Source organism: Monodelphis domestica, chromosome 2 (genome assembly GCF_027887165.1).
Source record: "Monodelphis domestica isolate mMonDom1 chromosome 2, mMonDom1.pri, whole genome shotgun sequence".
Classification (NCBI taxonomy): domain Eukaryota; kingdom Metazoa; phylum Chordata; class Mammalia; order Didelphimorphia; family Didelphidae; genus Monodelphis; species Monodelphis domestica.
In genome coordinates this window covers 178,858,077-178,882,604 of record NC_077228.1, presented here as the reverse complement: position 1 = coordinate 178,882,604, position 24,528 = coordinate 178,858,077, and the positions used below count along the sequence as shown (strand labels likewise).

At 35.3% G+C, this 24,528-nt stretch overlaps 1 pseudogene; it reads left to right on the top strand.

The window, feature by feature from the left end:
* The first annotated feature begins 2,638 nt into the window (after positions 1–2,638).
* LOC100619323 (GTPase HRas-like) lies at positions 2,639–3,133 on the top strand (annotated as a pseudogene).
* Positions 3,134–24,528: the final 21,395 nt, after the last annotated feature.

The window sequence follows — 24,528 nt, the reverse complement described above, 5'->3', positions numbered from 1 at the left end:
AAGAAGGTGATACACATCTTTAAGAACTATTTTCCAGATATAGCGGTGGGCTACTCCAACCCAAAACTGACCCTGCATGTTCAAAATGGCTTCATATTTATGTAGTAGAACCAGAATGTTTTTGATGTAATCATCACCAATTCCTTGGACCCCATGAATGAGTGACAATGGCTAAATCTGAATTTCATCATGAATATGCATCAGTTCTGCAAATCTCTACTCCCTATTGCAGAATATGGCCACTTCTGCATCCCCCCTGCCCCAGCAGTCAGATCGGTTTCATATTATTCAGCTTATTCTCAAGCACTAAAGTCTGAGAGCCAATGGAGACAGAAATTGATATAGGAACAAGTTGAAAAGATGAATCTGAAATGGTATAACTCAGATTCCACCATATTTAGCCCTTATTCTCCCAGAGTTTAGCTAAATGTTGTAATAAACGGAGTTCTCTTCCTGAGTTCAAATCCAGCCTCAGACATTTACTGACTATGTGAACCTAGGCAGGTCACTTTATGTTTTATAAGATTTATTAATGATAAATAGAAATAACAAAATAAAACCACATGCCCATGACTAATCTACCTGCTCAAACAGCCCGCTTCACCAAAATCACTGACAGGAAGCAAAGAGGGCTAGCCACAGAAGACCACCCAATTTATTTCCTGTCTATGTCAGCATGTAATGACAGGAAGTCAATGGGCTCCTGGGAAATATAGTTCAAAGGCACAATTATACATTCACCCCTGAGATCCCTTGGAAGACTAGTCTCACCAATGGATCTTGTAAATATAACCAACTTTTAAATTACAATAATTTGGGGATAAAAGGAAAAGAGAACAAAACCAATGATTGCTAGGCTCATTGACAAACAGCCAGTTAGGAGGCAGTCTTTTTTGGCATAAGAGTATACATATAATACAAATGCATTCAACCCACCACAGTTCAAATCACCACATCCCAAAGTTCACTCTGGATCTTCTAGTGCAGTATGTGGTCTGTGCAGGCATCTTCATGGTGCCTTCTCCAAACAGTTAACTTTCTGGATCTGGAGAGATAGCAAGTTTCTTATCCTAAAATTACTCTCAAAAGAATTTAAACTTTGCATTATAGGATAATAACACATTCCCCCCTGAGGAGAATGGTGGAAAATGCAAGGATCACTCAGGGATACATGACTGAGTTATGAGGTATATGAATCAATTGGCAAAAGAAATAAAAAACATGGATGAAATATAAAATATCAAAGTCTTATGTGCAAAAATTCTAAGTAAGCAAAAATAAACCTATAACAGGTCCTTGAATTAAGGACCAATTAAAGTGACTTATGCAAGTATGCACTTACTTCAGTGATTGCCATAAATATAAAATTAAAATTAATATATAATAACTTCAAATATCATATTTTATAAAATTTATTAATTATCACTAGAAGTAACAAAATAAAACCACATGCCCCTAGCTACTCTACCTGCTCAAACAGTCTGCTCCACCAAAGTCAAGACCCGGGTAGGAAAAATCTAGCTACAAAAGACCACCCAATTTATCTCCTGTCTATGTCAGCATGAAATGACAGGAAGTCAATAGGGTCCTGGTAAATGTAGTTCAAAGGCACAAGATTTCCAATTACACAGGTATAAAATTACACCTACCTTTTCATCCTGTAATACCACTACTAGGTCTGTATCCCAAGGAGATTGTAAGAGAGAGAGAGACAGAGAGACAGAGAGAGAAAGAGAGAGAGAGAGAGAGAGAGAGAGAGAGAGAGAGAGAGAGAGAGAGAGAGAGAGAGAGAGAGAGAGAGAAGAGAGAGAGAGAGAGAGAGAGAGAGAGAGGAGCTATTTGTAGAAAATATTTATAGGAGCCCTTTTTATGGTGACAAAGAACTGAAAATTGAGGAATAGCTGAACAAATTGCTGTATATGACGGTGATGAAATAAGATTGTGCTATAAGAAATAATGAGCAGGATAATTTCAGAAAAAGATGGAAATATCTCCAAGAACTAATGCAGAATGAAATAAGCAAAACCAGGAGAATATTGTATAGAGTAACAGCAATATTGTATTATAATGATACTGTGAAAAACTTTGTTCCTCTCAGAAATACAATGATCCAGGATAATTCTGAAGGACTTATGACAAAAAAATGCAATCTACCTCCAGAGAAAGAATTTTTGGAATTGGAATACAGATTAAAGCATGAGATTTTTCATTTTAATGTATTTGTGTTTTTATTTTAGGGTTTTGATTTTGAGTATTCTATAACAACAATGAACAACATAGAATATGTTTTGCATGATAATACATGTATAACCTAGATCAAATTGCTTACTATCTCCAGGAGCAGGGAGGGAAGAGGGGGGAGACAATTTGGATCATATAACTTCAGAAAACGTATGTGAAAAATTATTATGTGCCATTGGAAAAATAAAATATCCTTTAAAAAAATTAAAACTAGATAGTGCAAAATGGCTTTCTACTTGCCATTTTGGCACAAAGTGGTGGTGGTGGTACTTGCACTTTGGCCCTCCTTCAGCATTCTCAGGCCCTACCATTTCAGAGTGAGCACCAAAGTGATGCTAAATCAGGTGGCCCCTAGACCCAGCGTCTTTCTGGCATGAAAGAGAAAAACCTGCTGTAAATGACTGAATATAAGCTTTTGGTAGTTGGAGCTAGTGGCCTAGGCAAGAGTGCCTTGACAATACAGTTTAATTTGGAATCACTCTGTAAATAATCATGAGCCTACAATGGAGTATAGGAAACAAATAATAATTAATGGAAAGATGTTTCTTAAATATTTTCTACCAGTGGATCAAAAGGAATACAGTGCAATGAGGAACCAATACATGAGGACAGGAGTGGGTTTTCTCTGGGTATTTGCCATAAATGATACAAATCATTTGAAGATTTTAACCATTATAGGACAAATAAAAAAAGTTAATGATTCTGAAAGTATATTCATAGTCCTCATAGAAAATAAATATGATTTACCATGATTTATCTTCCCAAAAAGCACATAAAAAACAAACTCAGGACTTAGCAAGAGGTGACAGAATTACTTTTATTGAAACATCCACAAAAATAATACAAGGTTATTGATGCCTTCTACACATTAATTTGTGAAACAAAAATATAAATAAAAAATAAGCAATGACAATTTTCAAAAAAGAAAAAATCTAAGTGTAGAATTATGTAAATTCAATTTGTTCTTTTTCCCAAAGAATACTAAGATTGTTTTTTGCATATTGACAAAATTTTTAGCATTTGTTTTTACCTTTATCTAGTTTTTGCCTCATGCAAACTCTTAGTTTTTATCTAAATACTTATTTTAAATTTGACAGTGGACATTTTATTCCTCAAAGTGTCAACATTCCCTTAGTGTTGGTTCTTGAACTAGTAATGCCTATGAAAAAAAGAAACTGAATATCTGAGATGTTCTCTCTTGGTATTTTTGATGCACACAAACTTACTATAACTATCTATTTTTCTTGCCAGTTATGAACTTGGGTATTTAACAAATTAATGGAGTATGATGTTACACAGTTTTTAGATAATTCCTATGCTGATTTTTTTTAACAGATAATGGATTAATTCCATTGAAATTTAAATGATTGGCTTTGTTAAATATGAACATTTAAGGACATCTTAGAGCCTTCCTATAGATTCAACTTAAAGAAATCAAGTCCTATAGTTTCAGATCACTTTTAATGAATGTAAAGCATGTCATTTAGAATTTTAAAAATATTTCCAATGCTACTATTTATCATAGTCACTCCTTTAAAATGATTTTTTTCTATAAAAATAAGATAAAATAAAAATGAGGTAGTAGAAAATACTATTTATTTTTTTTCCTATTTTATATTAATTCATTTAGGCAGACTCTCAATGGCCTTAACTTTTTACAAAATCAGTGTATTATTTTTTTTACATGCTTTTCTTTTAAAATTTTGAGTTCTCAATTTTCTCATTTCCTCCCACTCCCTCTTAGGCCCATTGAGAAGGCAATATGATAATCAGTTATGCATATGAAATCATGTAAAACATTTCTATATTAACCATATTTCAAAAAAATTCACAAAAATAAAGTGAGAAAATTATACTGTTTGCACTCAGAGATCATCAGTTCTTGCTCTGGAAGTAGATAGCTCTATTTTGTGAGTCTCTTGGAATTGTCTTGGATCATTGTGTTGAACAGAGTAGTCAAGTTTTTCACAATTGATCATCATTACACCACTGCTACTATTGTGCATAATGACCTTCTGGGTCTTCTCTCTTTACTTTGCATCACATCATAGAAGTTTTGTCATGTTTTTCTAAAACCATTTCCCTCATCATTTCCCACAGCACAGTAGTACTTCATCACCATCATATGCCTTAAATTGTTTGGCCATTCCCCAATTAATGAGCATCCCCTTGATTTCCTATTCTTTACTACCAGAAAAAGAGCTGCTAAAATATTTTGTACATATACATCTTTTTTCCTTTTTCTTTGATTTCTTTGAGATATAGACATAGTAGTGGTCAAAGGATATGCACAGTCTTATAGCCCTTAGGGTCTAGTTTCAAATTGTTCTCCAGAATGTTTGGATTAGATCACTACTCTATCAGTAGTTCATTAGTATACCTATTTTTCCCTCATCCACACAGCATTTGTTATTTCTGATAGGTATCTCATGTAGTACCTCATGGTTACTTTAATTTGCTTTCTCTAACCAATGGTGATTTAAAGCATTTTTTCATATAATTATGATGAGCAGCTTTGATTTCTTCCTCTGAAAATTGCCTCTTTCTATGCTTTGACCATTTATCAATTGGGGAATGGCTCTTATTTTTATAAACTGACCCTTTATATTTGAAAAATGAGGCCTGTAACAGAGAAACTTGCTATAGAAAATTTTGATATTACATCATTGTCTGTGGTACATCGAAACATAAATTTCCCTGATTATTTTTCTTAATTATGTCTATTTTTCCTTTTTCTTTGTCTGTATTCATGATTGCTTTAAGTGTCTTCTTTTAGTTCAGCTGAAGCTTTTTAGATTCCGTTCCAGTCCTTTATTTTAACTCTGGGTGTATATTTTTTGCTTTAAATATGTCTCTTGTAAGCAATATATTGTTAGGATCTATTTTCTTATCCATTCTGTTATCTGCTTTCCTTTTATAGGTAAGCTCAATGCCCAAAGGGCACTAAAAGACTGTCTGCCCTTTGATCCAGCCATAGCATTGCTAGGTTTGTACCCCAAATAGATAATAAGGAAAAAGACATGTACAAGAATATTCATAGCTGTGCTCTTTGTGGTGGCAAAAAAATTGGAAAATGAGGGGATGCCCTTCAATTGGTGAATGGCTGAACAAATTGTGGTATATGTTGGTGATGGAATACTATTGTGCTCAAAGGAATAATAAACTGGAGGAATTCCATGGGAACTGGAACAACCTCCAGGAATTGATGCAGAGTGAGAGGAGCAGAACCAGGAGAACAATGTACACAGAGACTGATACATTGTGGTACAATCGAATGTAATGAACTTCTCCATTAGTGGCAATGCAGTGATCCTGAACAACTTGGAGGGATCTACAAGAAAGAACGCTATCCACATTCAGAGGAAAAACTGTGGGAGTAGAAACACGGAAGAAAAACAACTGCTTGATTACATGGGTCAAGGGAATATGATTGGGGATATAGACTCTAAATGAACATTCTAATGCAAACATCAACAACATGGAAATACGTTCTGATCAAGGACACATGTAATACTCAGTGGAATTGCAAGTGGGCTACAAGAAGGGTGGGTGGAGGGGAGGGAGGAAAAGAATATGATTCTTGTAACCAAGGAATAATGTTCTAAATTGACTAAATAAAATTAAAAAAATAAATAAATAAATATAGGTAAGCTCATCCTATTCATATTTACAGTTATGATTACTATTTATTTCCCTCTATCCCATTTTCTTCTGTTTCTCCCCAAACACACACTGCTCTCTTTATCCTTTTATAAGAATAAAAATTAATATCCAATACTCCAAGTATTATATTTTTATAAGATATATTAATAATAACTTGAAGTAGAGGAAAGTGATAGCCTTAGTAAGGAGAAGCTTCCCAGATCACGCATGAAAGAGAGAGAGAGAGAGAGAGAAAGAGAGAGAGAGAGAGAGAGAGAACAGAGTTCCAGAAACTTTTATGTACAACACATAAGGATGCAACATGAGGACAAAAGGAAAGGGATTCTGAAGATGAAGTCCAGGGGTACAAGATTCTAATTACACACTGTCCTTCCTCAAAAGTTTATTTTGTTTCTAAGGACTGCCTCCCTTAATCTACTCTCCCTTCTATCACCCTCCCCCTCTTCTATTATCCCTTACCTTCCTATTTCCCTATTGATTAAGTTACATTTATATATATATATCTGTGTGTGTGTGTGTTTGTTTGTATTCTTCCCTCTCTGAAACAATTCCCAATAAGAGTGTTTCAAGTATTGCTTGCTACCATCCCACCATACCTTTGCATTTTCCCCTCCATTATAAAAGTTTTTCCTTACACCCTTATTTTATGTGAAAAATTTTCCCTATTCTACCTCTTTCTTCTCCCAGTGTATTCCTTTTTTTCATTCCTTCATTTTTTGAGATCATTCCAATATAATCAACTCACACATATGCCCTCTATAAAAAAATTCCTTTTAGCTGCCTAATAAAGTGGATAAAATTGAATGATAAAGTTCATAGGAGATATTCTATTTCCTTTTCTGTTAATCTGAGCAGTTTATATGTTGGTACACGAATTATTAAATTTATTAGCATATAATTGGACAAAAAACCTCTTAATTGCTTTAATTTGATTTTGATTACTGATATATTCATCCTTGTCATTTTTATTAATTTTTTCCCATTTGTATTAGTTTAGTCAATTTAGAACATTATTCCTTGGTTACAATAATCACATTATTTACCTCCCTCCCCTCCACCCACCCTTCCTGCAGCCAATGCACAATTTCATTGGGTATTACTTGTGTCCTTAATCAGAACCTATTTCCAGGTTGTTTGCATTAGGATGTTCATTTAGAGTCTACATTCCCAACCATATCCCTTTGATCCATGTATTCAAGCAATTATTTTTCTTCCATGTTTTTACTCCCATAGTGTTTCCTCTGGATGTGGATAGTGGTTTTTCTCATAGATTCCTACACGTTGTTCAGGGTCATTGCATTGCCACTAATGGAAAAGTCCATTACATTCAATTGTTCCACAGTGTATCAGTCTCTGTGTACAATGTTCTCCTGGTTCTGCTCCTCTCTGCATCAATTCCTGGAGGTTGTTCCAGTCCCCATGGAATTCCTCTACTTTATTATTCTTTTGAGCACAATAGTATTCCATCACCAACATATACCACAATTTCTTCAGCCATTCTCCAATTGAAGGGCATTCCCTCATTTTCTAATCTTTTGCCACCACAAAGAGCGCAGCTATGAATATTTTTGAACATGTCTTTTTCCTTATTATCTCTTTGGGGTACAAGCCCAGCAGTGCTATGGCTGGATCAAAGGGCAGACAGTCTTTTAGCGCCCTTTGGGCATAGTTCCAAATTGCCCTCCAGAATGGTTGGATTAATTCACAACTCCACCAGCAATGAATTAGTGTCCCTACTTTGCCACATCCCCTCCAGCATTCATTACTTTCCATAGCTGTTATGTTAGCCAATCTGCTGGATGTGAGGTGATACCTCAGAGTTGTTTTGATTTCCATCTCTCTGATTATAAGAGATGTAGAACACTTTTTCATATGCTTATTAATAGTTTTGATTTCGTTGGCTGAGAATTGCCTATTCATGTCCCTTGCCCATTTATCAATTTGAGAATGGCTTGATTTTTTGTACAATTGATTTAGCTCTTTGTAAATTTGAGTAATTAAACCTTTGTCAGAGGTTTTTATGAAGATTGTTTCCCAATTTGTTGCTACTCTTCTGATTTTAGTTACATTGGTTTTGTTTGTACAAAAACTTTTTAATTTGATGTAGTCAAAATTATTTATTTTACATTTTGTGACTCTTTGTCTTGCTTGGTTTTAAAATCTTTCCCTTCCCAAAGGTCTGACATGTATACTATTCTGTGTTCACTTAATTTACTTATAGTTTCCTTCTTTATGTTCAAGTCATTCACCCATTCTGAATTTATCCTGGTGTGTGGTGTGAGGTGTTGATCCAAACCTAATCTCTCCCACACTGTCTTCCAATTTTGCCAGCAGTTTTTATCAAATAATGGATTTTTGTCCCAAAAGCTGGGGTCTTTGGGTTTGTCATAAACTGTCTTGCTGAGATCATTTACGCCAAGTCTATTCCACTGATCCTCCTTTCTGTCTCTTAGCCAGTACCAAATTGTTTTGATAACCACTGCTTTATAGTATACTTTGAGATCTGGGACTGCAAGTCCTCCTTCCTTTGCATTTTTTTCATGATTTCCCTGGATGTCCTTGATCTTTTGTTCTTCCAAATGAACTTAGTTATGGTTTTTTCTAATTCAGTAAAGAAGTTTTTTGGTAGTTCAATGGGTATGGCACTAAATAAGTAAATTAATTTGGGTAGGATGGTCATTTTTATTATGTTAGCTCATCCCACCCATTAGCAATCAATGTTTTTCCAATTGTTTAGATCTAGTTTTAGCTGTGTGGAAAGTGTTTTGTAGTTGAGTTCATATAGTTCCTGTGTTTGTCTCAGCAGATAGATTCCTAAGAATTTTATATTGTCTAGGGTGATTTTGAATGGTATTTCGCTTTCTAATTCTTGCTTCTGAAATGGGTTAGAGATATATGGAAATGCTGATGACTTATGTGGGTTTATTTTGTATCCTGCAACTTTGCTAAAGTTGTTGATTATTTCGAGTAACTTTTTGGCTGATTCTCTAGGATTCCTTAAGTAAACCATCATATCATCTGCAAAGAGTGATAGCTTGGTCTTCTCATTGCCAATTTTAATACCTTAAATTTCTTTTTCTTCTCTAATTGCTACTGCTAGTGTTTCTAGTACAATGTTAAATAATAGAGATGATAATGGGCATCCTTGTTTTACTCCTGATCTTATTGGAAAGGCTTCTAGTTTATCCCCATTGCAGATGATGTTTGCTGATGGTTTTAGACATATGCTCTTTATTATTTTTAGGAAAAGCCCTTCTATTCTTATACTTTCTAGTGTTTTCAATAGGAATGGGTGTTGTATTTTATCAAAGCCTTTTTCTGAATTCATTGAGATAAACATGTGATTTTTGTCAGTTTGCTTGTTAATATGGTCAATTATGTGGATGGTTATCCTAATATTGAACCATCCTTGCATTTTTGGTATGAATCCTACCTGGTCATAGTGTATAACCCTTGTGATGACTTGCTGGAGTCTTTTTCCTAGTATCCTATTTAAGATTTTTGCATCTATATTCATTAAGGAGATTGGTCTATAGTTTTCTTTCTCTGTTTTTGACCTGCCTGGCTTTGGGATCAGTACCATGTTTGTGTCATAAAATGAATTTGGTAGAATTCTTTCTTTGCTTATTCTGTCAAATAGTTTGTATAATATTGGGATTAGTTGTTCTTTGAATGTTTGAAAGAATTCATTTGTAAATCCATCTGGACCTGGGGATTTTTTCTTAAGGAGTTCTTTGATGCCTTGTTCAATTTCTTTTTCTGATATGGGGTTGTTTAGGTAATTTATTTCTTCCTCTTTTAGTCTAGGCAATTTATATTTTTGTAAGTATTCATCCATATCACCTAGATTGCCAAATTTGTTGCCACATAACTGGGCATAATAGTTTTTAATGATTGCTTTAATTTCCTCTTCATTAGAGGTGAGGTCTCCCTTTTCATCTTGGATACTGTCAATTTGGTTTTCTTCTTTCCTTTTTTTAATTAGACTGACCAGTACTTTGTCTATTTTATTTGTTTTTTCAAATTACAAGCTTCTAGTCTTATTTATTAAATCAATAGTTCTTTGACTTTCAATTTTATTAATTTCTCCTTTGATTTTTAGGATCTCTAATTTAGTCTTCAATTGAGGACTTTTAATTTGTTCACTTTCTAGTTTTCTAATTTGCATGCCCAATTCATTGATCTCTGTTCTTCTTAATTTGTTAATATATGCACTCAAGGATATAAATTTTCCTCTGAATACTGCTTTGGCTGCATCCCATAGGTTTTGAAAGGATGTCTCATCATTGTCATTTTCTTCAATGAAGTTATTAATTGTTTCTATGATTTGTTATTTAAATAACTGGTTTTGGAGAATTGTATTGTTTAATGTCCAATTAATTTTTAATTTACCTCTCTATGTACCCTTACTAATTATTATTTTCATTGCATTGTGATCTGAGAAGGTTGCATTTTTTATTTCTGCCCTTTTTCACTTGTTTGCAATGTTTTTATGCCCTAATACATGGTCAATTTTTGTGAATGTACCATGTGCTGCTGAAAAGAAGGTGTATTCCTTTTTGTCCCTATTTATTTTTCTCCACATGTCTACTAACTCTAATTTTTCTAAGATTTCATTCACTTCTCTTACCTCTTTCTTATTTATTTTTTCGTTTGATTTATCTATTTGGATAGAGGAAGGTTCAGGTCTGCCTCTAGTATAGTTTTTCTATCTATTTCATCCTTGAACTCCACTAGTTTCTCCTTTCGAAATTTGGGTGCTATGCCATTTGGTGCATACATGTTGAGTACTGATATTTACTCATTGTCTATACTGTCTTTTATCAGGATGCACTTACCTTCCCTATATCTTTTAACTAGATTTATTTTTACTTTGGATTTGTCAGACATCATGATTGCAACTCCTGCCTTCTTTTTATCAGTTGATGCCCAATAGATTTGGCTTAATCCTCTTACTTTCACCCTATGTGTATCTACCTTCCTCATGTGTGTTTCTTGTAGACAACATATGGTAGGGTTTTGGATTCTAATCCACTCAGCTATTTTCTTGCGTTTTATGGGTGAGTTCATTCCATTCACATTCAGAGTTGTGATTATTAACTGTGTATTTCCCAGCATTTTGATTTCTACTCCTGGTCCTGCCTTTTCTTCTTTTACTATTTCCTTCTTACCAATGTTTGTTTTTAATCAGTCCCCCTAGTTCCTACCCTTATTTTACTTCACTTTCTAACCCCCCTGCCTTCTTATTCCCCCCCCCATTTTTCTTGCAGTCTTTTAAAAACTACTTCCCCACTCTCTCCCTCCCTTGTACTGTTTCCCTTCCCACCAGTCTGTTTGTTAACCTTCTACTCCCCTATAGGGCACAAATCTATTCTCTGCCCCAAATGGATTGGATTGTTCTTCCCTCTTTGGGTCAATTTCAAAGCATGTAAGAGTTGAGTATTTCCTATCTCCAACCTCTTTACCCTTCCAGTGTATTGATGTTCTCCCACCTCCCACCATGAGCTTCTTTGTGACATATAAATTTACCCCCCATTTGTTTCTTTTCCAATTTCTTTTTGTATTAACCTCTTTTTATAGCTCTAGTTATATATATACATATATATACACATGTTTATGTATTTATGTATGCATATATCTATATGCCTATTTATGTCTTGTCCTTTCATCCTATACAGTTTGTCACTGTTCCCTCTAAGTGCAATTCTTCTATCTGGCCAGGTGATTACAACAGTTTTTAAGAGTTACCAGTGACCTCTTTTCTTATAGGGATACATAACATTTTAACATATTGATTCTGTTATAAAAAAGGGGGGAGGGAGTTTTGTTTTGTTTTTCTTTTTTCCCTCTTTTTAAAATTACCTTTTGATGATTCTCTTGAGTTCCGTGTTTGGGCATCGAATTTTCTGTTCAGATCTGGTGTTTTCTTTACAAATTCTTGGAATTCTTCTATTTTGTTGAATGACCATACTTTCCCCTGTAAGAGTATAGTCAGTTTTGCTGGGTAGTTGATTCTTGGTTGTAGACCTAGTTCCCTTGCTTTCCAGAGTATCATATTCCATGCCTTTCGGTCCTTCAGTGTGGATGCAGCCAGATCCTGCACTATCCTCACTGTGGTTCCATGGTATCTGAATGACTTCTTCTTGGCAGCTTGTAATATCTTTTCTTTGGTCTGATAGTTCTTGAATTTGGCTATAACATTCCTGGGTGTTGTCAGTTGGGGATTAAGTACAGGAGGTAATCTGTGGATTCTTTCAATCTTCACTTTTCTCTCTTGTTCTAGAATATTGGGGCAGTTTTCTTGAATGATTTCCTATAGTATTTTGTCATGGTCTTCTGGTAGACCAATGATTCTTAAATTGTCTCTCCTAGAATGATTTTATAAATCCTCTGTTTTGTGAATGAGATACTTCATGTTGTCCTCAATTTTTTCATTCTTTTCGTTTTGTTTTATAGTGTCCTGCTGCCTTGTGAGGTAACTTAATTCTAGTTGTTGTATTCTGGTTCTTAAAGACTGGATTTCATCCCTGGCTTTTTGGTCATCCTTCTCCTTCTGGTCTGGTTTTTCTTTGGAAGTCATCTTTCACACTCTTTACCTCGTCTTTCATCTCCTTTGCCTCATCTTTCATCTTCTTTGCCTCATCTTTCATCTCCTTTGCTTCATTTTCCAGCTGGTTGATTTTGGCTTTCAAGACATTATTTTCTTGTTTTAGTTCAAGTGCTTCTGTTTCCAGATGACTTATCTTAGTTATTAAGTTCTTTTCCCAATTGTCTTTAGCCTCTCTTAATTGTGTTTTGAATTGCATTTTGAGTTCTTCCAAAGCCTGTATCCAATTTGCTGGGAGTTCTGATATATCGTTTGCGGATCTTTCCCCCTCTGTTCTGTTTGCTGAATAGAAGCTATCTATTGTAATTTCTTTCTTCATTTCCTGTCGTTTGCTCATATTTACCCCTTCTTTTCTCCCCTTATTTGTCTGTGCTCTTGCTCCTCTCATTTTTTGGTTTTGGGGGCTTCTGTCAGTCTCCCGTCTTGTAGCTTTGACAGAAGATCTCTAGGTGCAGTATGTGGGGGAGGGTTGATGGAGTTTGAGCTTCCTTGTCCTCTGGAGGTTTTTGATTGGATTAAAGCCCAGCAGTCCCTGAGGGAGGGGTGTTGGAGCCTGGGCTTCCCTAAGTTCTGAAGACTTTTGATGGGATTAAGTTCATCTGGGTTGGGTTGGGTGTGCTTTGAGGTCAAAACCTCCTGGAAGCAATATGGAGGATCTACATAGCTCTGACCAGGCTGCGAGTTCTATTCTCCCTCTCCAGCTCCTTCCTCACCATCTGTGTTCGACGCTCTGAGCTTGGCACAGCCCTGCCCACAAGGTACACCTTCTAGATCAGCGCCTTTGCCTGCCTCAAGGTTCCCGTTGCCACTGGGGACTTAGCGCTCTAGGTGTGGGGGAAGGAGTCGTAGGACCTTCCTTCTGTCTTTCCCTTAAACCAGAGTGTTCTTGGATTCTAGCTTTTGGGAGGGGGAGTATCTTTTGAATTGAGTCCAGCAGGAGGGTTGCTTGGCTCTGTTTTGTTTTTAGGTTTGATTTTCAGTCCCCTATGAGCATTCAGTTTGTTATCAGTAAGGAAGGGTATTCAGAGGTCTGAATTTCTGCTCCTTCTAGGCCGCCATCTTGACTCTGCCTCCCTTGTCATTTTTTAAAAGTGTATTTATTTAATTAATTAATCAGAAAAATTTTCATGGTTACATCCTTGTCATTTTTGATACTAGTGACTTGATTTTCTTCTCTCTTTTTAAAAATCATATTAACTGGGGGCAGCTGGGTAGCAAAGTGGATTGAGAGTCAGGTCTAGAGAGGGGAGGTCCTAGGTTCAAATCTGGCCTCAGACACTTCCCAGCTGTGTGACCCTGGGCAAGTCACTTAACCCCCATTGCCTAGCCCTTACCACTCTTCTGCCTTGGAACCAATACACAGTATTTACTCCAAGATGGAAGGTAAGGGTTTTAAAAAATAAATAAATAAAAATCATATTAACCAATAGTTTATTTTATTGTTTTTTCCATTAAATCAAAATCTATTTCTATTTATTAATTCAGTGCTTTTCTTACATTCAATTTTATTGATCTCACCTTAATTTTCAGGGTTTCCAATTTGGTGATGAATTGGAGACTAAACATTTTTCCCCTAATTTTTCTAATTACCTACTGTGAAGATTGGATTTGGCTATCTCCTGATTGCAACAATGAAGATACTTAGCTCTTCCTTTATTGTGAAGATTAAATTGTAATCCCCTGTCTAATTTTAGATTTTAATCCTTAAAAGTGTTAACTCCGTATTAGAATAGATCTACCCATTGTAACCACAAGAAGGTGTGAACTAACTACAAAAAGGTAGGAACTAACCACAAAAAGGTGTGAACACCCATTTTATGTATTGAGTGGGAGGTCTGTGACCCACATATGAAAGAGTGGGCAGTCCTGAAGAGGAATGTCTGCTTTGATTGGTAGACATAAAAATTTAGAATAGGTGACACAAGAGAAAAAGGTCTTTAAATAGAGGAAACAGGCACACAAGGATCAATCAATAGATCATTCAGTCATTCCAAGTTGGACTGGAAGACAGACACTTGAGGAGAGACTGGAAGACAGACACTCAGACTTGGAGTCAAGACACTTGGCTGTGGAACTAGACCCATGGAGGAACTCCTACAGGAGATCTCAGACTGCTTTCCTTTTAGACCTTGGTCACCTTGGTGAGTGACTGACTTAGTTCCTTGCTCCTTCTGGAGGTGTGAACCTCCGAGAAAGGCCCATCGTCTTGATATTCCTTTCCCCTGGCTGGGGCTTAGAATTTTTACCTGGCTCAAATGAAGCTGGAGCTCTCTTTCTCCCTTTTTATCTCTTCCTCAATATATTCCATCTATTGTAAATAAACTACCATAAATTCCATTTACTTTAGTAATTCATTTTGGGACTTAGAAATTAAATCCCTGGAAATCACCAAATTAAATATTAAGTCCAACCAATAATTTTAACACTACTAATTTTTAACAATTCATTGATATGCTCTTTCTCTACTTTATTGATGTACACATTTACAGATCTAAAATTTCCTGATTACTATTTTTGGTGCATTCAGTAAATTTTGATGTGTTGTCTCATTGTTATCATTCTCTTTAATGCAATTATTTCTTGCTTCTATGACTTGTTTTTTAACATATTCATTCTTTAAGATTAGGTGGTTTAGGGGCATCTGGGTGGCTCAGTGGATTGAAAACCAGACCTAGAGACAGGAGGTCCTGGGTTCAAATATGGCCTCAGACACTTCCTAGCTGTGTGACCCTGGGCAAGTCACTTAACCCCCACTGCTTAGCCCTTACCACTCTTCTGCCTTGGAATCAATACATAGTATTGATTCTAAGATGGAAGATAAGGGTTTAAAAAAATTAGGTTCTTTAGTTTCCAAATAATTTTTAATCTGTGTTTCCATAGTCCTTTATTAAATGCAATTTTTATTACATTATTATCTGAAAATGGTACATTTAATATTTTGTTTTTCTGTATTTAACCATAAAGTTTTTTATGGTCTAATATATGGTCAGGTTCTATGAAGGTGCCATAAACTGCTGAGAAAAAGATATATTCATTTCTATCACTATTCAGCTCTCTACTGATACCTATCATATCTAGCTTATCTAAGATTCTATTTATCTTTTTTTTTTTACTTCTTTCTCATTTATATTTTGGTTAAATTTATCTAGTTCTAAGAAGGGAAAGTTGAAATCTTCCACTATTATACTTTTGTTATCTATTTCTACCTGTAATTCATTTACTTTTTCCTTTAAAAATGTGAATGCTGTAGTTTTTGGTGCATATGTTTAGTACTGATATTATCAGTACTGATATTACTTCATTATTTGTGGTACCTTTTAATTGTGAATTTTAGATTTTCTCCACCCTGATTAGTCTTAAAAATCCTAGCAACCAGGAATGTGTACATCCCTACTTAAGGATTAAGTATTGAGGAGGATGGCCTATGACAGACATGTGCTAGCAAGTGATAAATAAGAAACAACTGACAGACCTCCTGGGCTGTCCTAAATTAAGCTTAAGCTACCATTGGTACATGTGAGACACAGGAAGTGATGTAAAGAACGGTCTATATATTTCATGTCAATTCCTCTCTTTAGCCTCTCTCACAGAGATGTGGCTCTTTCTCTCTGGCTCATGTGACTTGTGGTAGTGTGCTGGGAATCTTGGTGGTTTGGGGGTTGCAGCTTGCCGGTGAGGTGACTGGAGAAGCTCTGTAGTGTGGGTTAAGTGACACGTCTTCCCTAAAAGCCCTGGGTGAGTGGTTAGGCTGATTTCTCCTTTCCTTTACCTCCTAAAGCACTATCCTCTTAGGAAGCCCCTCATCTCAGAGAAGACCTCATGGTTGGAAGCCGAGCTAGTTTTAATCTTCTGAGGGGGCCTTGTGGCTGAGTTCTCTGAATTTCCCTTGGCTTAGGCTAAGATGGAGAAATCTTATACCCTTTTCTCTCTCTCTTCTTCTTAATTTCTTCCCTCTATTATAATTACACCACCATAAAAATCCCAAACTGACTTGAGTATTTTATTGGGATTGAATTAATCCCTGGTGACCACTAGTATGATATATTCAGTCAAAAACCCCTAATTTTACCCTTCACATAACATAATGTAGCTTCCCTGCTTATCTTTTTAAAATAAATCTTTTTATCTTTAACTTTGTCTGAGATCATGATTGCTATCCCTATTTTGTTTTTTTCATCAGCTAAAGTGTAATAAATTTTATGCCAGTTCTTTATTTTTACTCTATGTTTGTCTCTAATTTTAAAATGTGTTTTTTGCAAACAACATATTATCAGATTCTGGTTTTTTATCCATTCTGCTATTCATTTCAATTTTATTGGTAAATTTATCCCATTCACATTCAAAGTTAGAATTACTAGTTTTGTATTTCCCTCCATCCTATTTTTCCTCACTGTTTATCTTTCTCTCTCTTTCCCCTATCTTTTTCAGAAGTCTACTTATTTTTTATTACTGCCTCCCTAATCCATACACCCTTCTAAGAGTTTGTCCTTCATCCTGTCTCCCATCTTCCTATTTATTTTAAGTTAAGAAGAATTTAATACCCTATTAGATGTAGATTATTTCCCCTTTAACTTAGTTCTGATGAAAATAATGTTCCTACACTACCCACCCTCTACCTTATTCTCCCCTCTACCATAAAAGGTCCTCCATCCATGCTTCTTTCATTTGAGATAATTTGCTCCATTTTACCTCCCCCTACTCAATTTTTTAAGATCATCCTAACAAAATTAATTCAACCTCAAGTCTTCTCTCTGTGTACACACTTTCAAACTACCCTAATAATGACAACATTCTTGAGTTATAAGTGTCATTTTTCTATGTAAGAAGTAAATAGTTTAACCTTATTAAATCTCTTATAAATTCATCTTTCACATTTGCTTTCTTATGTTTCTCCTGATTTTTGTAAGTCAAATTTTCTGTTCATTGCTGGGTTTTTCCTCAAGAATATGGAAAGTCTTTCAGCCCATTAAATATCTTTATTTTTCCATTACAGGATTACTCTCAGTTATGCTAAAGAGATTATTCTTGGTTGCAAATTTAGCTTCTTTGGTCTTCAACATAACATATTTTATGCTTTTCAGTCTTTTAATGTAGAAAGCTGCTAAATCTTGTGTTATCCTGACTTTAGCTCCATTTGATTTAAATTGTTTTTTAGTTGCTTATAATATTTTCTCCTTGACATGGGAGCTCCGAAAATATTAGTTTTAATTTGGGGATCTTTTTTAGGCAGTAAACAGTGGAATTTAAAAATTTCTACTTTTAATCTCTACTTATAAAACTTATAGACACTTTTCCTTAGTAACTATTGAAGTATAGTATCTAGACTCTTTTTTTATCATTACTTTCAGATAGTCCAAGTTTTAAATTATCTCTCCTCAATTTGTTTTCCATGTTAATTGTTTTTCTGATGAGATAGTTCATATTCTCTACTATTTTTTCAGTCTTTTGATTTTGTTTTATTATTTTATGATGTCTCATGAAGTCATTAGCTTCCATTTGCCCAATTCTTCTTTTAAAAAATATTATTTTCTTCAGTGAGATTTTGTGCCTCTTTTTCCATTTGACCAATTCTGCTTTTTATAGAGTTAAGTTTTTTCTGTGAATTTTTTGCATCTCCTTTTCTATTTTACAAATTCGCCTTTTTTTTTTTAAACCCTTACCTTCTATCTTGGAGCCAATAGCAAAAGAGTTGTAAGGGCTAGGCAATGGGGGTCAAGTGACTTGCCCAGGGTCACACAGCTAGGAAGTGGCTGAGGTCACATTTGAACCTAGGAACTCCCATCTCTAGGTCTGGTTCTCAATCCACTGAGCTACCTAGCTGCCCCCCAATTCTCCTTTTTTAAAGAACTTCTTGTCAGTGGATTTTTGTGCATCTTTTATCATTAGACCAATTCTATTTTTAAGATATAATTTTCTTTGGTATTTTTTTATCTCTATAATGTGGTACTAATTCTCTTGTAATAATTTTCTTTATTGTCCTTTCTTTTCCTCTACCATTTACCTCTTTTTTAAAACTCTTTTACAAATTCTCATTGGCCTTGGACCCAATTAACTTATTTATTTCAGGCTTTTTTTTTGTTATTCTTTTCATATTGTTGTATTTTTCCTGAGCTTATGTCTTATTCTTCCCTGCCACTGCAACTGTAGTAGCTTTTTATGACCAATTTCTGTTGTTGTTTGTTTGCTCATTTTTCTAGTTTTTTTTTCTAAATTTGAATTTTATATTAAAAGTTGGACTCTGTTCATGTTGGAGTGGGATGCCCTATCCTAAGCTTCAGGCTTTTTCATGCTACTGTTTTCAGAGTTAGTTCTGGAAGTCTGCAAGTGGTTGGTGCTTCCAAGGTCGTGTGAACATGGGAGAGGTATGGTCAGTCAGAAACATTAGTGCCAGCAAAGACTCCCCTCTAATTTCTTTATGACCACTTTTCAGTACCTCTTACAGTCTCTGAGCTGAGAGCTCCCAAAGTTGCTGCTGCTTCTGCTATGATTGATATTGTATGACAGGTCTCCATCCTACTGACACAGATTTCCCCTGCCAACCTCCTAAGTATTCTTAGGCTAAAAAAATATCTTATTCTTAACTTTTGTTGGCTCTACCTTTCCAAAATTTGATCTGAGGAGTTATTTTAAAGTTGTTTGGAAGGGGAAGTTCTATTAATCAGCCATTTTGACTCCACCAAGGAACTTTTCTTTCTTTCTTTTTTTAACCCTTACTTTTGGACTTGGAATCAATTCCAAGGTAGAAGAGTGGTTAGGGCTGGGCATCTGTAATTAAATGACTTGTCTAAGGTCACACAGGTAGGAAGTATCTAAAGTCAGATTTGAACCCAGGATGTCTTGGCTCTAGGCCTGATTCTCTATCCACTGAGCCACCTAGCTGCCTCAGGAGCTTTACTTTTAAGGCCGACCTAGTGAATATTAGTCAAATTTATGACCCCCAGACTATTTGTTTCCACCTGGGGTCAAAAATAGATCCATAGGAATCTATTTCTATTTAAGTTTGACACTACTAAGTTAAAGGCTACCTCATTAGAAGGACATTTGAGATTATATTCACTTCTATATGACTGATAGATTATTCTTCATTATGTGAATTGTGAGTGGTTTGAGGAAAAGTTTTTGTAGAGATTAAAGGGAAGTAGGGAAGGCTCCTAGAAGGAAGATAAACATTACCTAATGCCTAATTATAATAGCTTTAAATTCAAACTCCAAAATTGAGGTTGAAAAAAATTGACCTGGTCTTATAAAATATTTGTGGAAGAAAGTATCAAATGTGGATAATATGCTTCTGAGTCATTTTCTAAAAATTAGAAGATCTAAGTTCTATTTGAACTGAGTAAAACTGCATAAGAATTAAAAACCTAACTTTTATAGAATATCAAAATCTTCGCCACATTTGTGTAGTTTTATGTTATACAGAAACTGGGGCATATTGAGTTGTAGTTTGCACAACTTGAACTTTTTGTATTCCAGTGGATTTCTTTTAATATTTTTTCTAAGAACATCCTGAAGCAGCTAGATGGTGCAGTTGATAAAGTACCAGGTCTAGAATCAGGAAGACATATCCCTGAGTTAAAATCTGGCTTCAGACACTTATTAGCTGTGTTAGCCTGAAGTAGTTGCTTAACCCTGTTTGCTTCAGTTTCCTCATCTCTAAAATGAGTTGGAAAAGGAAATGACAGTCTTTTTGCCAAGAAAACCCCAAATGAAGTCACAAAAAGTTGGACATAACTGGAAAAATAACTGAACAACAACTACTGAAATTACTGAATAACAAGAATATCTCAAATTTTGTTTTGATGGTAACAACAAAAACATTCACATCTTAAATCATTTACCATATAAGAATTCATTATCGATTCTACTTGTCAGGAAGTAATAAGTGCCTTGTGATAACTATGAAATCTTGAGAATCACCTTCTAAAAAGGCAATTAGCAATTAATAATTAAGATGAAATTTTAGTTTTTATTAATTAACTGTTAAGCTATAATCTTGACTGTTAGAAATTCCATGCAGAGAAAATCAAATGCCATGAAACTATATTGTGACTAGTTAGGTACAATAAGGAAAACAATTATAGTGCATTTCTCCAAATATCACATTCAAATGAGTTACTGAGTTTTATGTTAATTATGTAGCTCGAGATCTGTGTGTCAGTTCAACAGTTCAAAATGAGTATCTATGTGGAATGATGATCATGAATATACAGATGTACACAGAGAAATTGGGATGGTTTCCCTGGAGAAACATCAGTTACAGACTTTTGGGGTAAAGTTTGCTACATAAAAGTACATAGTCTATAGGATATAAAACTTCCTAATTTCACTCTTATGCTATCATATTGAAAACAGTTTTGCTTTTTTCCCTTTTTTGAGTGCCAGAGTCTTGCTAGAAACTTGGATTTTTTATTTTAATAACAAATTTCCACATAAATTTTCCAAAGTTATATAATCCATATTGTCTCCCTCTCTTCTCCCCTCACCTTTCCCAGAGCTGACAAGCAATTCAATCTGGGTTATCCTTGTATTATCATGCAAAATATATTTCCATATTATTCATTTTTGTAAGTGAATAATCTTATAAAACCAAAACCCCCAAACATATACCCAGATAAACAAGTGATAAATCATATGTTTTCATCTGCATTTCTACTCCCACAATTCTTTCTCTGGAGTTGGATAGCATTCTTTGTCATAAGTCCCTCAGAATTGTCATAAAGCATTGTATTGCTATTTGTAGCAAAGTTTATCACATTTGATTGTTCTACAATACTTCAGTTACTGCTAATGTTCTCTTGGTTCTATTTATTTCACTCTGCATCAGTTCATGTAGGTCTTTCCAGCTCTTTCTGAAATCATCCTGTTCATCATTCCTTTCAGCATACAATAGTATTCCATCACCATCATATATGCAATTTGTTCAGCCATTCCCCAATTGAGGGACATCCTTTTAATAGAAACTATTTTTTAATGTAAGATGTTTACCTGGAATGTATTTTGATCATTTGTGTATAATGTAAACAGAAACATGCATATTTTGTACATTGTGCTTTTTTCTTGGTGGGAGTAGCAGTTGCAATTATATCTAATTTCTTCTGTTAGTTGGTTGTACTGACCTAGGAATATTGGTCATAGCAGATGTAAACATTTAAGATGACCATTGTTTTAACTAAAATAAAATTTTAAATATTTATAGGAATAGGTGCTAAGAAGTGATCTGAACCTGTCAAATTTTGTCATAAACTATACTGCTCCTAATTGTTGTATTGTAATAGTTATTGTGACTTTAAAAAAATTAAAGGTAAATGCTTTTTTAAAAACCAAAATTGTGTTCTGTGTGTAAGGAAATTCTTTCTTTATAATAATCAGAATAAAAAAGGAAAAAAGAAAAAAGAAAAGTATGCATAATGGTGGAACAAGGAAGATTCAGAACTACATTCTTGTTGGCTTTGGAACCTAACTCAACCCTGTTCTCTTCTTAGTTCCAGTGAACCTTTCCTTAAGGGTAAAGGGGGAAAGGACATTTAATTGCCCTCCAAACAGGTTTATCTTCAGGCAGAAACAATTACCTTTTAAAACTAAAATACTGCTCAAAACTTTTGAGTTCCTTTGTTTGCAAATGCCTACCTTAAGCTGCCCGAAGGAACTGGTTCTGAGTAGGGTAACAGACCACTTGTCACTTCCCTGAAGTCCCCCTTTCACATCCTCAGATCCCCCTTTCAGATAGTCTGAAGAAAATCTTCAGCTTCAGGCTGTCAGAATCATAGATATAGTTTGCAAAACTGGTTTTCTCTGCTTTCCTCACCTCCTGCATTGATTTCTTTAAACCTTACCTTCTTTCTTAGAATCAATACTAAGTACTGGTTCTGAGGTAGAAGAGCAGTAAGAACTAGGCAATGGGTGGTTAAATGACTTACTCAAGGTCACAAAGATTTGAAATGTCTAAGGCCAGATTTAAAACCAGCTCTAGGCCTGGCTCTGTATCCACTGAGGCACTTAGGTGCCCCATGCATTAACTTTTTGAAGGAGGGAATGGGCCCTGTCAACTATGTTTTTGGAACCCCAAAATTTGCTTTTATCCCTTGGTAAATAGCCTTAAGAGAAGTCCCAAACTGACCTTGTCTCAGACTGAACAACAAACCTTAAAGGACCTAATGATCTAGGCTTAGGTAGAATTAGGAGACATAATCAAATTGTAAGCACCCTTTTTGGGCATAATCAAATGTAACAGACTTTTCTCCTAGCAGCAAATCAATGACCCAGGACAATTCTGAGGGACTTATGAAAAAGAACACTATCCACATCCAGAGAAAGAACTGTGGGAGCAGAAATGCAGAGACAAAACATTCGATCAGCCATGTAGTTTGATGGGTATATGACTGGGGTTTGGTGTTAAAAGATCACTCTATTGCAAATATGAATAATATGAAAATAGGTTTTGAACAATGATACATGTATAACCCAGTGGAATTGCTTGTCAGCTCCAGGAGAGGGGAGGGAAAAGGAATGGGACAAATTATGAATCATGTAACCATGGCAAAATATTCTAAATAAATAAATAAGTTGACTGGTATTTATTTATTGAGTATATGTTAGCCTAATTAATAAATTGATGTTATTACCCCCCCAAAAAATCAAGTACCCTTTTGTCTTAAAAGGTTTTCCCATTGCATCTTAAGCCCCTCCCTAGTACCCCAGACTCTGGCTATAGCCTCTTTCTCAATCATCTCTATTGGTGTGTTTTCCCAGAGACACTGTTCCTAGAGTCCCAGAGCTTTGGCTCTGTGTGGTATTAAGCCTCTGACTCAGTGTGACACCTGAATCTGAGCACTATCTCTTGTCCTGATTAAAGACTTGTTCTTTCTAACCACTTTAGTAGTTCTGTGTTTTTCAAAGTTCACAGTACTTAACAAGAGAGATGTTTTGAGAGAAGTTCAATTATTGGAAGAAAGTTGTGTAAACCTCAAAATTTCTTAGACTTATAAATGTTGGAAATTTCACCATTGGGAAATTTCATACTTGAAAAATTTCCTATTGATAGTGGGTCTTGGCTATTGGAATGTCAACCCCATTGGCATGAGAGTTTCCCCCTCCTCCCTTCTTAAGATTACTTTAGGACAGAAACCTTTTGCTGAACAATGGAAAGGACTTTGACCTATGCTTAAGCATAGAACAGGAATTTCTTTGAGTCATGATTGATTTTAGAATTGATACAATAGAGATACTTGGAATCAATCTCCACCCTACTCAATCCTAACAGGATTGAGGAAGGGCTGCAGCATAGATCAAAATTCAATTATTCCAATCTCTACCCTACTCAGGTTAACAGGATTTAGGAAGGGCTGTAGCAAAGGATCAAAGATTTAATTATTTGAAAATATGACCTTCAACAGACATGTGCAAAGCCAGAGACCTCTGGGCAGTCCTGGGTTAAGCTAGAGCCTCCATTGGCACAGGGAAATTGATGGACAGTGATTGGTAGATGTGAGAACTGAGGGGAGGCAACTTGGATGGTTTCCTTAAAGAGAGAGGGGTCTGAAGCTGAAGGGGTGGTGGTTGAGGAGTTTGTCTGAGTGGTTGGAGTGTGCTCTGAGAAGCTTGCTCTGAAGGAAGCTGAAGGTGGGGGCCTCTGAGAGTGTTTCTCCATTTTGGTCACGTGAGTAATAGGGACTGATCTCTTTTCTTTGCCCCAGCTATCTAAGGGCTTGGGCCTTTTGGCCCAGCCTAAACAGAGGGGGTATTTAAGCCCTATTCCCTTCTCTCCCCTTTCTTTCTCCCTCTCTCTCTCTATCTCTAATTTCTTTCTTCCTCCTGTTTGTAATTAAACTCCATAAAAGATTGACTGCTGACTTGAGTTTTCATTTAGGAATTACATAGCTGAATTCCTTGGCGACCTTAAATTAATATATATATCAGTCTTTTAAAGTGATTTCCTTGTCACATTATGGCGACCACGAAGGGACAAGGAAATCACTTTAAAAGACTGATATATATATAAGTGGGAGGGAAGCATTAAG